The sequence below is a fragment of the Schistocerca serialis genome, chromosome 10 (assembly GCF_023864345.2).
Source record: "Schistocerca serialis cubense isolate TAMUIC-IGC-003099 chromosome 10, iqSchSeri2.2, whole genome shotgun sequence".
Taxonomy (NCBI): Eukaryota; Metazoa; Arthropoda; class Insecta; order Orthoptera; family Acrididae; genus Schistocerca; species Schistocerca serialis.
Genome location: NC_064647.1, coordinates 64,614,759 through 64,630,752, shown reverse-complemented (window position 1 = coordinate 64,630,752; position 15,994 = coordinate 64,614,759).

Genomic DNA, 15,994 nt, shown 5'->3' with positions numbered 1-15,994 from the left:
TAAGAAGATGCAAGGTATACAGTAAACCGGAAGTGAGGCATCAGAATCTAAAACTGGACTCGCAGGAGAGGTCCAGATCGTAGAAAGTGAGAGTGTCAGTCCTCCTGTACTTAAGTCCGCATTGTGCCTTTTGTATTAAATTCGGATGCAATTTCTGTGCTTCATCGACAATAAGAAGATGCAAGGTATACAGTAAACCGGAAGTGAGGCATCAGAATCTAAAACTGGACTCGCAGGAGAGGTCCAGATCGTAGAAAGTGAGAGTGTCAGTCCTCCTGTACTTAAGTCGGCATTGTGCCTTTTGTATTAAATTCGGATGCAATTTCTGTGCTTCATCGTCAATAAGAAGATGCAAGGTATACAGTAAAAAGGAAATGAGGCATCTGAATCTAAAACTGGAATCGCAGGAGAGGTCCAGATCGTAGAAAGTGAGAGTGTCAGTCGTCCTGTATTTAAGTCGGCATTGTGCCTTTTGTATTAAATTCGGATGCAATTTCTATGCTTCATCGTCAATAAGAAGATGCAAGGTGTACAGTAAACCGGAAGTGAGGCGTCAGAATCTAAAACTGGACTCGCAGGAGAGGTCCAGATCGTAGAAAGTGAGAGTGTCAGTCCTCCTGTACTTAAGTCGGCATTGTGCCTTTTGTATTAAATTCGGATGCAATTTCTGTGCTTCATCGTCAATAAGAAGATGCAAGGTATACAGTAAACCGGAAGTGAGGCATCAGAATCTAAAACTGGACTCGCAGGAGAGGTCCAGATCGTAGAAAGTGAGAGTGTCAGTCCTCCTGTACTTAAGTCGGCATTGTGCCTTTTGTATTAAATTCGGATGCAATTTCTGTGCTTCATCGTCAATAAGAAGATGCAAGGTATACAGTAAACCGGGAGTGAGGCATCAGAAACTAAAACTGGACTCGCAGGAGAGGTCCAAATCGTAGAAAGTGAGAGTGTCAGCCCTCCTGTACTTAAGTCGGCATTGTGCCTTTTGTATTAAAATCGGATGCAATTTCTGTGCTTCATCGTCAATGAGAAGATGCAAGGTATACATTAAACCGGAAGTGAGGCATCAGAATCTAAAACTGGACTCGCAGGAGAGGTCCATATCGTACAAAATGAGAGTGTCAGTCCTCCTGTACTTATGTCGGCATTGTGCCTTTTGTATTAAATTCGGATGCAGTTTCTGTGCTTCATCGTCAATAAGAAGATGCAAGGTATACAGTAAACGGGAAGTGAGGCATCAGAATCTAAAACTGGACTCGCAGGAGAGGTCGAGATCGTAGAAAGTGAGAGTGTCAGTCCTCCTGCACTTAAGTCGGCATTGTGCCTTTTGTATTAAATTCGGATGCAATTTCTGTGCTTCATCGACAATAAGAAGATGCAAGGTATACAGTAAACCGGAAGTGAGGCATCAGAATCTAAAACTGGACTCGCAGGAGAGGTCCAGATCGTAGAAAGTGAGACTGTCAGTCCTCCTTTACTTAAGTCGGCATTGTGCCTTTTGTATTAAATTCGGAAGCATTTTCTGTGCTTCATCGTCAATAAGAAGATGCAAGGTATACAGTAAACCGGAAGTGAGGCATCAGAATCTAAAACTGGACTCGCAGGAGAGGTCCAGATCGTAGAAAGTGAGAGTGTCAGTCCTCCTGTACTTAAGTCGGCATTGTGCCTTTTGTATTCAATTCGGATGCAATTTCTGTGCTTCATCGTCAATAAGAAGATGCAAGGTATACAGTAAACCGGAAGTGAGGCATCAGAATCTAAAACTGGACTCGCAGGAGAGGTCCAGATCGTAGAAAGTGAGAGTGTCAGTCCTCCTGTACTTAAGTCGGCATTGTGCCTTTTGTATTAAATTCGGATGCAATTTCTGTGCTGCATCGTCAATAAGAAGATGCAAGGTATACTGTAAACCGGAAGTGAGGCATCAGAATCTAAAACTGGACTCGCAGGAGAGGTCCAGATCGTAGAAAGTGAGAGTGTCAGTCCTCCTGTACTTAAGTCGGCATTGTGCCTTTTGTATTAAATTCGGATGCAATTTCTCTGCTTCATCGTCAGCAAGAAGATGCAAGGTATACAGTAAACCGGAAGTGAGGCATCAGAATCTAAAACTGGACTCGCAGGAGAGGTCCAGATCGTAGAAAGTGAGAGTGTCAGTCCTCCTGTACTTAAGTCGTCATTATGCCTTTTGTATTAAATTCGGATGCAATTTCTGTGCTTCATCGTCAATAAGAAGATGCAAGGTATACAGTAAACCGGAAGTGCGGCATCAGAATCTGAAACTGGACTCGCAGGAGAGGTCCAGATCGTAGAAAGTGAGAGTGTCAGTCCTCCTGTACTTAAGTCGTCATTGTGCCTTTTGTATTAAATTCGGATGCAATTTCTGTGCTTCATCGTCAATAAGAAGATGCAAGGTATACAGTAAACCGGAAGTGAGGCATCAGAATCTAAAACTGGACTCGCAGGAGAGGTCCAGATCGTAGAAAGTGAGAGTGTCAGTCCTCCTGTACTTAAGTCGGCATTGTGCCTTTTGTATTAAATTCGGATGCAATTTCTGTGCTTCATCGTCAATAAGAAGATGCAAGGTATACAGTAAACCGGAAGTGAGGCATCAGAATCTAAAACTGGACTCGCAGGAGAGGTCCAGATCGTAGAAAGTGAGAGTGTCAGTCCTCCTGTACTTACGTCGGCATTGTGCCTTTTGTATTAAATTCGGATGCAATTTCTGTGCGTCATCGTCAATACGAAGATGCAAGGTATACAGTAAACCGGAAGTGAGGCATCAGAATCTAAAACTGGACTCTTAGGAGAGGTCCAGATCGTAGAAAGTGAGTGTCAGTCCTCCTGTACTTAAGTCGGCATTGTGCCTTTTGTATTAAATTCGGATACATTTTCTGTGCTTCATCGTCAATAAGAAGATGCAAGGTATACAGTAAACCGGAAGTGAGGCATCAGAATCTAAAACTGGACTCGCAGGAGAGGTCCAGATCGTAGAAAGTGAGAGTGTCAGTCCTCCTGTACTTAAGTCGGCATTGTGCCTTTTGTATTAAATTCGGATGCAATTTCTGTGCTTCATCGTCAATAAGAAGATGCAAGGTATACAGTTAACCGGATGTGAGGCATCCGAATCTAAAACTGGACTCGCAGGAGAGGTCCAGATCGAAGAAAGTGAGAGTGTCAGTCCTCCTGTACTTAAGTCGGCATAGTGCCTTTTGTATTAAATTCGGATGCAATTTCTGTGCTTCATCGTCAATAAGAAGATGCAAGGTATACAGTAAACCGGTAGTGAGGCATCAGAATCTTAAACTGGACTCGCAGGAGAGGTCTAGGTCGTAAAAAGTGAGAGTGTCAGTCCTCCTGTACTTAAGTCGGCATTGTGCCTTTTGTATTAAATTCGGATGCAATTTCTGTGCTTCATCGTCAATAAGAAGATGCAAGGTATACAGTAAAGGGGAAGTGAGGCATCAGAATCTAAAACTGGACTCGCAGGAGAGGTCCAGATCGTAGAAAGTGAGAGCGTCAGTCCTCTTGTACTTAAGTCGGCATTGTGCCTTTTGTATTAAATTCGGATGCAATTTCTGTGCTTCATCGTCAATAAGAAGATGCAAGGTATACAGTGAACCGGACGTGAGGCATCAGAATCTGAAACTGGACTCGCAGGAGAGGTCCAGATCGTAGAAAGTGAGAGTGTCAGTCCTCCTGTACTTAAGTCGGCATTGTGCCTTTTGTATTAAATTCGGATGCAATTTCTGTGCTTCATCGTCAATAAGAAGATGCAAGGTATACAGTAAACCGGAAGTGAGGCATCAGAATCTAAAACTGGACTCGCAGGAGAGGTCCAGATCGTAGAAAGTGAGAGTGTCAGTCCTCCTGTACTTAAGTCGGCATTGTGCCTTTTGTATTAAATTCGGATGCAATTTCTGTGCTTCATCGTCAATAAGAAGATGCAAGGTATACAGTAAACCGTGAGTGAGGCATCAGAAACTAAAACTGTACTCGCAGGAGAGGTCCAAATCGTAGAAAGTGAGAGTGTCAGTCCTCCTGTACTTAAGTCGGCATTGTGCCTTTTGTATTAAAATCGGATGCAATTTCTGTGCTTCATCGTCAATGAGAAGATGCAAGGTATACAGTAAACCGGAAGTGAGGCATCAGAATCTAAAACTGGACTCGCAGGAGAGGTCCATATCGTACAAAATGAGAGTGTCAGTCCTGCTGTACTTAAGTCGGCATTGTGCCTTTTGTATTAAATTCGGATGCAATTTCTGTGCTTCATCGTCAATAAGAAGATGCAAGGTATACAGTAAACCGGAAGTGAGGCATCAGAATCTAAAACTGGACTCGCAGGAGAGGTCGAGATCGTAGAAAGTGAGAGTGTCAGCCCTCCTGCACTTAAGTCGGCATTGTGCCTTTTGTATTAAATTCGGATGCAATTTCTGTGCTTCATTGTCAATAAGAAGATGCAAGGTATACAGTAAACGGGAAGTGAGGCATCAGAATCTGAAACTGGACTCGCAGGAGAGGTCCAGATCGTAGAAAGTGAGAGTGTCAGTCCTCCTGTACTTAAGTCGGCATTGTGCCTTTTGTATTAAATTCGGATGCAATTTCTGTGCTTCATCGTCAATAAGAAGATGCAAGGTATACAGTAAACCGGAAGTGAGGCATCAGAATCTAAAACTGGACTCGCAGGAGAGGTCCAGATCGTAGAAAGTGAGAGTGTCAGTCCTCCTGTACTTAAGTCGGCATTGTGCCTTTTGTATTAAATTCGGATGCAATTTCTGTGCTTCATCGTCAATAAGAAGATGCAAGGTATACAGTTAACCGGAAGTGAGGCATCCGAATCTAAAACTGGACTCGCAGGAGAGGTCCAGATCGAAGAAAGTGAGAGTGTCAGTCCTCCTGTACTTAAGTCGGCATTGTGCCTTTTGTATTAAATTCGGATGCAATTTCTGTGCTTCATCGTCAATAAGAAGATGCAAGGTATACAGTAAACCGGTAGTGAGGCATCAGAATCTTAAACTGGACTCGCAGGAGAGGTCTAGGTCGTAAAAAGTGAGAGTGTCAGTCCTCCTGTACTTAAGTCGGCATTGTGCCTTTTGTATTAAATTCGGATGCAATTTCTGTGCTTCATCGTCAACAAGAAGATGCAAGGTATACAGTAAAGGGGAAGTGAGGCATCAGAATCTAAAACTGGACTCGCAGGAGAGGTCCAGATCGTAGAAAGTGAGAGCGTCAGTCCTCTTGTACTTAAGTCGGCATTGTGCCTTTTGTATTAAATTCGGATGCAATTTCTGTGCTTCATCGTCAATAAGAAGATGCAAGGTATACAGTGAACCGGACGTGAGGCATCAGAATCTAAAACTGGACTCGCAGGAGAGGTCCAGATCGTAGAAAGTGAGAGTGTCAGTCCTCCTGTACTTAAGTCGGCATTGTGCCTTTTGTATTAAATTCGGATGCAATTTCTGTGCTTCATCGTCAGTAAGAAGATGCAAGGTATACAGTAAACCGGAAGTGAGGCATCAGAATCTAAAACTGGACTCGCAGGAGAGGTCCAGATCGTAGAAAGTGAGAGTGTCAGTCCTCCTGTACTTAAGTCGGCATTGTGCATTTTGTATTTAATTCGGATGCAATTTCTGTGCTTCATCGTCAATAAGAAGATGCAAGGTATACAGTAAACCGGGAGTGAGGCATCAGAAACTAAAACTGGACTCGCAGGAGAGGTCCAGATCGTAGAAAGTGAGAGTGTCAGTCCTCCTGTACTTAAGTCGGCATTGTGCCCTTTGTGTTTAAAATCGGATGCAATTTCTGTGCTTCATCGTCAATGAGAAGATGCAAGGTATACAGTAAACCGGAAGTGAGGCATCAGAATCTAAAACTGGACTCGCAGGAGAGGTCCATATCGTACAAAATGAGAGTGTCAGTCCTCCTGTACTTAAGTCGTAATTGTGCCTTTTGTATTAAATTCGGATGCAATTTCTGTGCTTCATCGTCGATAAGAAGATGCAAGGTATACAGTAAACCGGAAGTGAGGCATCAGAATCTAAAACTGGACTCGCAGGAGAGGTCCAGATCGTAGAAAGTGAGAGTGTCAGTCCTCCTGTACTTAAGTCGGCATTGTGCCTTTTGTATTAAATTCGGATGCAATTTCTGTGCTTCATCGTCAATAGGAAGAAGCAAGGTATACAGTAAACCGGAAGTGAGGCATCAGAATCTAAAACTGGACTCGCAGGAGGGGTCCGGATCGTAGAAATTGAGAGTGTCAGTCCTCCTGTACTTAAGTCGGCATTGTGCCTTTTGTATTAAATTCGGATGCAATTTCTGTGCTTCATCGTCAATAAGAAGATGCAAGGTATACAGTAAACCGGAAGTGAGTCATCAGAATCTAAAACTGGACTCGCAGGAGAGGTCCAGATCGTAGAAAGTGAGAGTGTCAGTCCTCCTGTACTTAAGTCGGCATTGTGCCTTTTGTATTAAATTCGGATGCAATTTCTGTGCTTCATCGTCAATAAGAAGATGCAAGGTATACAGTAAACCGGAAGTGAGGCATCAGAATCTAAAACTGGACTCGCAGGAGAGGTCCAGATCGTAGAAAGTGAGAGTGTCTGTCCTCCTGTACTTAAGTCGTCATTGTCCCTTTTGTATTAAATTCGGATGCAATTTCTGTGCTTCATCGTCAATAAGAAGATGCAAGGTATACAGTAAACCGGAAGTGAGGCATCAGAATCTAAAACTGGACTCGCAGGAGAGGTCCAGATCGTAGAAAGTGAGAGTGTCAGTCCTCCTGTACTTAAGTCGGCATTGTGCCTTTTGTATTAAATTCGGATTCAATTTCTGAGCTTCATCGTCAATAAGAAGATGCAAGGTATACAGTAAAGGGGAAGTGAGGCATCAGAATCTAAAACTGGACTCGCAGGAGAGGTCCAGATCGTAGAAAGTGAGAGTGCCAGTCCCCCTGTACTTAAGTCGGCATTGTGCCTTTTGTATTAAATTCGGATGCAATTTCTGTGCTTCATCGTCAATAAGAAGATGCAAGGTATACAGTAAACCGGAACTAGGCATCAGAATCTAAAACTGGACTCGCAGGAGAGGTCCGGATCTTAGAAAGTGAGAGTGTCAGTCCTCCTGTACTTAAGTCGGCATTGTGCCTTTTGTATTAAATTCGGATGCAATTTCTGTGCTTCATCGTCAATAAGAAGATGCAAGGTATACAGTAAACCGGAAGTGATGCATCAGAATCTAAAACTGGACTCGCAGGAGAGGTCCGGATCGTAGAAAGTGAGAGTGTCAGTCCTCCTGTACTTAAGTCGGCATTGTGCCTTTTGTATTAAATTCGGATGCAATTTCTGTGCTTCATCGTCAATAAGAAGATGCAAGGTATACAGTAAACCGGAAGTGAGGCATCAGAATCTAAAACTGGACTCGCAGGAGAGGTCCGAATCGTAGAAAGTGAGAGTGTCAGTCCTCTTGTACTTAAGTCGGCATTGTGCCTTTTGTATTAAATTCGGATGCAATTTCTGTGCTTCATCGTCAATAAGAAGATGCAAGGTATACAGTAAACCGGAATTGAGGCATCAGAATCTAAAACTGGACTCGCAGGAGCGGTCCAGATCGTAGAAAGTGAGAGTGTCAGTCCTCCTGTACTTAAGTCGGCATTGTGCCTTTTGTATTAAATTCGGATGCAATTTCTGTGCTTCATCGTCAATAAGAAGATGCAAGGTATACAGTAAACCGGAACTGAGGCATCAGAATCTAAAACTGGACTCGCAGGAGAGGTCCAGATCGTAGAAAGTGAGAGTGTCAGTCCTCATGTACTTAAGTCGGCATTGTGCCTTTTGTATTAAATTTGGATGCAATTTCTGTGCTTCATCGTCAATAAGAAGATGCAAGGTATACAGTAAACCGGAAGTGAGGCATCAGAATCTAAAACTGGACTCGCAGGAGAGGTCCAGATCGTAGAAAGTGAGAGTGTCAGTCCTCCTGTACTTAAGTCGGCTTTGTGCCTTTTGTATTAAATTCGGATGCAATTTCTGTGCTTCATCGTCAATAAGAAGATGCAAGGTATACAGTAAACCGGAAGTGAGGCATCAGAATCTAAAACTGGACTTGCAGGAGAGGTCCAGATCGTAGAAAGTGAGAGTGTCAGTCCTCCTGTACTTAAGTCGGCGTTGTGCCTTTTGTATAAAGTTCGGATGCAATTTCTGTGCTTCATCGACAACAAGAAGATGCAAGGTATACAATAAACCGGAAGTGAGGCATCAGAATCTAAAACTGGACTCGCAGGAGAGGTCCAGATCGTAGAAAGTGAGAGTGTCAGTCCTCCTGTACTTAAGTCGGCATTGTGCCTTTTGTATAAATTTCGGATGCAATTTCTGTGCTTCATCGACAACAAGAAGATGCAAGGTATACAATAAACCGGAAGTGAGGCATCAGAATCTAAAACTGGACTCGCAGGAGAGGTCCAGATCGTAGAAAGTGAGAGTGTCAGTCCTCCTGTACTTAAGTCGGCATTGTGCCTTTTGTATTAAATTCGGATGCAATTTCTGTGCTTCATCGTCAACAAGAAGATGCAAGGTATACAGTAAAACGGAAGTAAGGCATCAGAATCTAAGACTGGACTCGCAGGAGAGGTCCAGATCGTAGAAAGTGAGAGTGTCAGTCCTCCTGTACTTAAGTCGGCATTGTGCCTTTTGTATTAAATTCGGATGCAATTTCTGTGCTTCATCGTCAATAAGAAGATGCAAGGTATACAGTAAACCGGAAGTGAGGCATCAGAATCTAAAACTGGACTCGCAGGAGAGGTCCAGATCGTAGAAAGTGAGAGTGTCAGTCCTCCTGTACTTAAGTCGGCATTGTGCCTTTTGTATTAAATTCGGATGCAATTTCTGTGCTTCATCGTCAATAAGAAGATGCAAGGTATACAGTAAACCGGAAGTGAGGCATCAGAATCTAAAACTGGACTCGCAGGAGAGGTCCAGATCGTAGAAAGTGAGAGTGTCAGTCCTCCTGTACTTAAGTCGGCATTGTGCCTTTTGTATTAAATTCGGATGCAATTTCTGTGCTTCATCGTCTATAAGAAGATGCAAGGTATACAGTAAACCGGAAGTGAGGCATCAGAATCTGAAACTGGACTCGCAGGAGAGGTCCAGATCGTAGAAAGTGAGAGTGTCAGTCCTCCTGTACTTAAGTCGGCATTGTGCCTTTTGTATTAAATTCGAATGCAATTTCTGTGCTTCATCGTCAATAAGAAGATGCAAGGTATGCAGTAAACCGGAATTGAGGCATCAGAATCTAAAACTGGACTCGCAGGAGAGGTCCAGATCGTAGAAAGTGAGAGTGTCAGTCCTCCTGTACTTAAGTCGGCATTGTGCCTTTTGTATTAAATTCGGATGCAATTTCTGTGCTTCATCGTCAATAAGAAGATGCAAGGTATGCAGTAAACCGGAAGTGAGGCATCAGAATCTAAAACTGGACCCGCAGGGGAGGTCCAGATCGTAGAAAGTGAGAGTGTCAGTCCTCCTGTACTTAAGTCGGCATTGTGCCTTTTGTATTAAATTCGGATGCAATTTCTGTGCTTCATCGTCAATAAGAAGATGCAAGGTATACAGTAAACCGGAAGTGAGGCATCAGAATCTAAAACTGGACTCGCAGGAGAGGTCCAGATCGTAGAAAGTGAGAGTGTCAGTCCTCCTGTACTTAAGTCGGCATTGTGCCTTTTGTATTAAATTCGGATGCAATTTCTGTGCTTCATCGTCAATAAGAAGATGCAAGGTATACAGTAAACCGGAAGTGAGGCATCACAATCTAAAACTGGACTCGCAGGAGAGGTCCAGATCGTAGAAAGTGAGAGTGTCAGTCCTCCTGTACTTAAGTCGGCATTGTGCCTTTTGTATTAAATTCGGATGCAATTTCTGTGCTTCATCGTCAATAAGAAGATGCAAGGTATACAGTAAACCGGAAGTGAGGCATCACAATCTAAAACTGGACTCGCAGGAGAGGTCCAGATCGTAGAAAGTGAGAGTGTCAGTCCTCCTGTACTTAAGTCGGCATTGTGCCTTTTGTATTAAATTCGGATGCAATTTCTGTGCTTCATCGTCAATAAGCAGATGCAAGGTATACAGTAAACCGGAAGTGAGGCATCAGAATCTAAAACTGGACTCGCAGGAGAGGTCCAGATCGTAGAAAGTGAGAGTGTCAGTCCTCCTGTACTTAAGTCGGCATTGTGCCTTTTGTATTAAATTCGGATGCAATTTCTGTGCTTCATCATAAATAAGAAGATGCAAGGTATACAGTAAACCGGAATTGAGGCATCAGAATCTAAAACTGCACTCGCAGGAGAGGTCCAGATCGTAGAAAGTGAGAGTGTCAGTCCTCCTGTACTTAAGTCGGCATTGTGCCTTTTGTATTAAATTCGGATGCAATTTCTGTGCTTCATCGTCAATAAGAAGATGCAAGGTATACAGTAAACCGGAAGTGAGGCATCAGTATCTAAAACTGGACTCGCAGGAGAGGTCCAGATCGTAGAAAGTGAGAGTGTCAGTCCTCCTGTACTTAAGTCGGCATTGTGCCTTTTGTATTAAATTCGGATGCAATTTCTGTGCTTCATCGTCAATAAGAAGATGCAAGGTATACAGTAAACCGGAAGTGAGGCATCAGAATCTAAAACTGGACTCGCAGCAGAGGTCCAGATCGTAGAAAGTGAGAGTGTCAGTCCTCCTGTACTTAAGTCGGCATTGTGCCTTTTGTATTAAATTCGGATGCAATTTCTGTGCTTCATCGTCAATAAGAAGATGCAAGGTATACAGTAAACTGGAAGTGAGGCATCAGAATCTAAAACTGTACTCGCAGGAGAGGTCCAGATCGTAGAAAGTGAGAGTGTCAGTCCTCCTGTACTTAAGTCGGCATTGTGCCTTTTGTATTAAATTCGGATGCAATTTCTGTGCTTCATCGTCAATAAGAAGATGCAAGGTATACAGTAAACCGGAAGTGAGGCATCAGTATCTAAAACTGGACTCGCAGGAGAGGTCCAGATCGTAGAAAGTTAGAGTGTCAGTCCTCCTGTACTTAAGTCGGCATTGTGCCTTTTGTATTAAATTCGGATGCAATTTCTGTGCTTCATCGTCAATAAGAAGATGCAAGGTATACAGTAAACCGGAAGTGAGGCATCATAATCTAAAACTGGACTCGCAGGAGAGGTCCAGATCGTAGAAAGTGAGAGTGTCAGTCCTCCTGTACTTAAGTCGGCATTGTGCCTTTTGTATTAAATTCGGATGCAATTTCTGTGCTTCATCGTCAATAAGAAGATGCAAGGTATACAGTAAAACGGAAGTGAGGCATCAGAATCTAAAACTGGACTCGCAGGAGAGGTCCAGATCGTAGAAAGTGAGAGTGTCAGTCCTCCTGTACTTAAGTCGGCATTGTGCCTTTTGTATTAAATTCGGATGCAATTTCTGTGCTTCATCGTCAATAAGAAGATGCAAGGTATACAGTAAACCGGAAGTGAGGCATCAGAATCTTAAACTGGACTCGCAGGAGAGGTCCAGATCGTAGAAAGTGAGAGTGTCAGTCCTCCTGTACTTAAGTCGGCATTGTGCCTTTTGTATTAAATTCGGATGCAATTTCTGTGCTTCATCGTCAATGATAAGATGCAAGGAATACAGTAAACCGGAAGTGAGGCATCGGAATCTAAAACTGGACTCGCAGGAGAGGTCCAGATCGTAGAAAGTGAGAGTGTCAGTCCTCCTGTACTTAAGTCGGCATTGTGCCTTTTGTATTAAATTCGGATGCAATTTCTGTGCTTCATCGTCAATGAGAAGATGCAAGGTATACAGTAAACCGGAAGTGATTCATCAGAATCTGAAACTGGACTCGCAGGAGAGGTCCAGATCGTAGAAAGTGAGAGTGTCAGTCCTCCTGTACTTAAGTCGGCATTGTGCCTTTTGTATTAAATTCGGATGCAATTCCTGTGCTTCATCGTCAATGAGAAGATGCAAGGCATACAGTAAACCGGAAGTGAGGCATCAGAATCTAAAACTGGACTCGCAGGAGAGGTCCAGATCGTAGAAAGTGAGAGTGTCAGTCCTCCTGTACTTAAGTCGGCATTGTGCCTTTTGTATTAAATTCGGATGCAGTTTCTGTGCTTCATCGTCAATGAGAAGATGCAAGGTATACAGTAAACCGGAAGTGAGGCATCAGAATCTAAAACTGGACTCGCAGGAGAGGTCCAGATCGTAGAAAGTGAGAGTGTCAGTCCTCCTGTACTTAAGTCGGCATTGTGCCTTTTGTATTAAATTCGGATGCAATTTCTGTGCTTCATCGTCAATACGAAGATGCAAGGTATACAGTAATCCGGAAGTGAGGCATCAGAATCTAAAACTGGACTCGCAGGAGAGGTTCAGATCGAAGAAAGTGAGAGTTTCAGTCCTCCTGTAATTACGTCGGCATTGTGCCTTTTGTATTAAATTCGGATGCAATTTCTGTGCTTCATCGTCAATGAGAAGATGCAAGGTATACAGTAAACCGGAAGTGAGGCATCAGAATCTAAACCTGGACTCGCAGGAGAGGTCCAGATCGTAGAAAGTGACAGTGTCAGTCCTCCTGTACTTAAGTCGGCATTGTGCCTTTTGTATTAAATTCGGATGCAATTTCTGTTCTTCATCGTCAATGAGAAGATGCAAGGTATACAGTGAACCGGAAGTGAGGCATCAGAATCTAAAACTGGACTCGCAGGAGAGGTCCAGATCGTAGAAAGTGAGAGTGTCAGTCCTCCTGTACTTAAGTCGGCATTGTGCCTTTTGTATTAAATTCGGATGCAATTTCTGTGCTTCATCGACAATAAGAAGATGCAAGGTATACAGTAAACCGGAAGTGAGGCATCAGTATCTAAAACTGGACTCGCAGGAGAGGTCCAGATCGTAGAAAGTGAGAGTGTCAGTCCTCCTGTACTTAAGTCGGCATTGTGCCTTTTGTATTAAATTCGGATGCAATTTCTGTGCTTCATCGTCAATGATAAGATGCAAGGTATACAGTAAACCGGAAGTGAGGCATCAGAATCTAAAACTGGACTCGCAGGAGAGGTCCAGATCGTAGAAAGTGAGAGTGTCAGTCCTCCTGTACTTAAGTCGGCATTGTGCCTTTTGTATTAAATTCGGATGCAATTTCTGAGCATCATCGTCAATGAGAAGATGCAAGGTATACAGTAAACCGGAAGTGAGGCATCAGAATCTGAAACTGGACTCGCAGGAGAGGTCCAGATCGTAGAAAGTGAGAGTGTCAGTCCTCCTGTACTTAAGTCGGCATTGTGCCTTTTGTATTAAATTCGGATGCAATTCCTGTGCTTCATCGTCAATGAGAAGATGCAAGGCATACGGTAAACCGGAAGTGAGGCATCAGAATCTAAAACTGGACTCGCAGGAGAGGTCCAGATCGTAGAAAGTGAGAGTGTCAGTCCTCCTGTACTTAAGTCGGCATTGTGCCTTTTGTATTAAATTCGGATGCAGTTTCTGTGCTTCATCGTCAATGAGAAGATGCAAGGTATACAGTAAACCGGAAGTGAGGCATCAGAATCTGAAACTGGACTCGCAAGAGGTCCAGATCGTAGAAAGTGAGAGTGTCAGTCCTCCTGTACTTAAGTCGGCATTGTGCCTTTTGTATTAAATTCGGATGCAATTTCTGTGCTTCATCGTCAATACGAAGATGCAAGGTATACAGTAAACCGGAAGTGAGGCATCAGAATCTAAAACTGGACTCGCAGGAGAGGTCCAGATCGTAGAAAGTGAGAGTGTCAGTCCTCCTGTACTTATGTCGGCATTGTGCCTTTTGTATTAAATTCGGATGCAATTTCTGTGCTTCATCGTCAATGAGAAGATGCAAGGTATACAGTAAACCGGAAGTGAGGCATCAGAATCTAAACCTGGACTCGCAGGAGAGGTCCAGATCGTAGAAAGTGAGAGTGTCAGTCCTCCTGTACTTAAGTCGGCATTGTGCCTTTTGTATTAAATTCGGATGCAATTTCTGTTCTTCATCGTCAATGAGAAGATGCAAGGTATACAGTGAACCGGAAGTGAGGCATCAGAATCTAAAACTGGACTCGCAGGAGAGGTCCAGATCGTAGAAAGTGAGAGTGTCAGTCCTCCTGTACTTAAGTCGGCATTGTGCCATTTGTATTAAATTCGGATGCAATTTCTGTGCTTCATCGTCATTGATAAGATGCAAGGTATACAGTAAACCGGAAGTGAGGCATCAGAATCTAAAACTGGACTCGCAGGAGAGGTCCAGATCGTAGAAAGTGAGAGTGTCAGTCCTCCTGTACTTAAGTCGGCATTGTGCCTTTTGTATTAAATTCGGATGCAATTTCTGTGCTTCATCGTCAATGAGAAGATGCAAGGTATACAGTAAACCGGAGGTGAGGCATCAGAATCTAAACCTGGACTCGCAGGAGAGGTCCAGATCGTAGAAAGTGAGAGTGTCAGTCCTCCTGTACTTAAGTCGGCATTGTGCCTTTTGTATTAAATTCGGATGCAATTTCTGTTCTTCATCGTCAATGAGAAGATGCAAGGTATACAGTGAACCGGAAGTGAGGCATCAGAATCTAAAACTGGACTCGCAGGAGAGGTCCAGATCGTAGAAAGTGAGAGTGTCAGTCCTCCTGTACTTAAGTCGGCAATGTGCCTTTTGTATTAAATTCGGATGCAATTTCTGTGCTTCATCGACAATAAGAAGATGCAAGGTATACAGTAAACCGGAAGTGAGGCATCAGTATCTAAAACTGGACTCGCAGGAGAGGTCCAGATCGTCGAAAGTGAGAGTGTCAGTCCTCCTGTACTTAAGTCGGCATTGTGCCTTTTGTATTAAACTCGGATGCAATTTCTGTGCTTCATCGTCAATGATAAGATGCAAGGTATACAGTAAACCGGAAGTGAGGCATCAGAATCTAAAACTGGACTCGCAGGAGAGGTCCAGATCGTAGAAGGTGAGAGTGTCAGTCCTCCTGTACTTAAGTCGGCATTGTGCCTTTTGTATTAAATTCGGATGCAATTTCTGTGCCTCATCGTCAATGAGAAGATGCAAGGTATACAGTAAACCGGAAGTGAGGCAACAGAATCTAAAACTGGACTCGCAGGAGAGGTCCAGATCGTAGAAAGTGAGAGTGTCAGTCCTCCTGTACCTAAGTCGGCATTGTGCCTTTTGTATTAAATTCGGATGCAATTTCTGTGCTTCATCGTCAATACGAAGATGCAAGGTATACAGTAAACCGGAAGTGAGGCATCACAATCTAAAACTGGACTCGCAGGAGAGGTCCAGATCGTAGAAAGTGAGAGTGTCAGTCCTCCTGTACTTAAGTCGGCATTGTGCCTTTTGTATTAAATTCGGATGTAATTTCTGTGCTTCATCGACAATAAGAAGAAGCAAGGTATACAGTAAACCGGAAGTGAGGCATCAGTATCTAAAACTGGACTCGCAGGAGAGGTCCAGATCGTAGAAAGTGAGAGTGTCAGTCCTCCTGTACTTAAGTCGGCATTGTGCCTTTTGTATTAAATTCGGATGCAATTTCTGTGCTTCATCGTCAATAAGAAGATGCAAGGTATACAGTAAACCGGAAGTGAGGCATCAGAATCTAAAACTGGACTCGCAGGAGAGGTCCAGATCGTAGCAAGTGAGATTGTCAGTCCTCCTGTATTTAAGTCGGCATTGTGCCTTTTGTATTAAATTCGGATGCAATTTCTGTGCTTCCTCGTCAATAAGAAGATGCAAGGTATACAGTAAACCGGAAGTGAGGCATCAGAATCTGAAACTGGACTCGCAGGAGAGGTCCAGATCGTAGAAAGTGAGAGTGTCAGTCCTCCTGTACTTAAGACGGCATTGTGCCTTTTGTATTAAATTCGGATGCAATTTCTGTGCTTCATCGTCAATAAGAAGATGCAAGGTATACAGTAAACCGAAGTGAGGCATCAGAATCTAAAACTGGACTCGCAGGAGAGGTCCAGATCGTAGAAAGTGAGAGTGT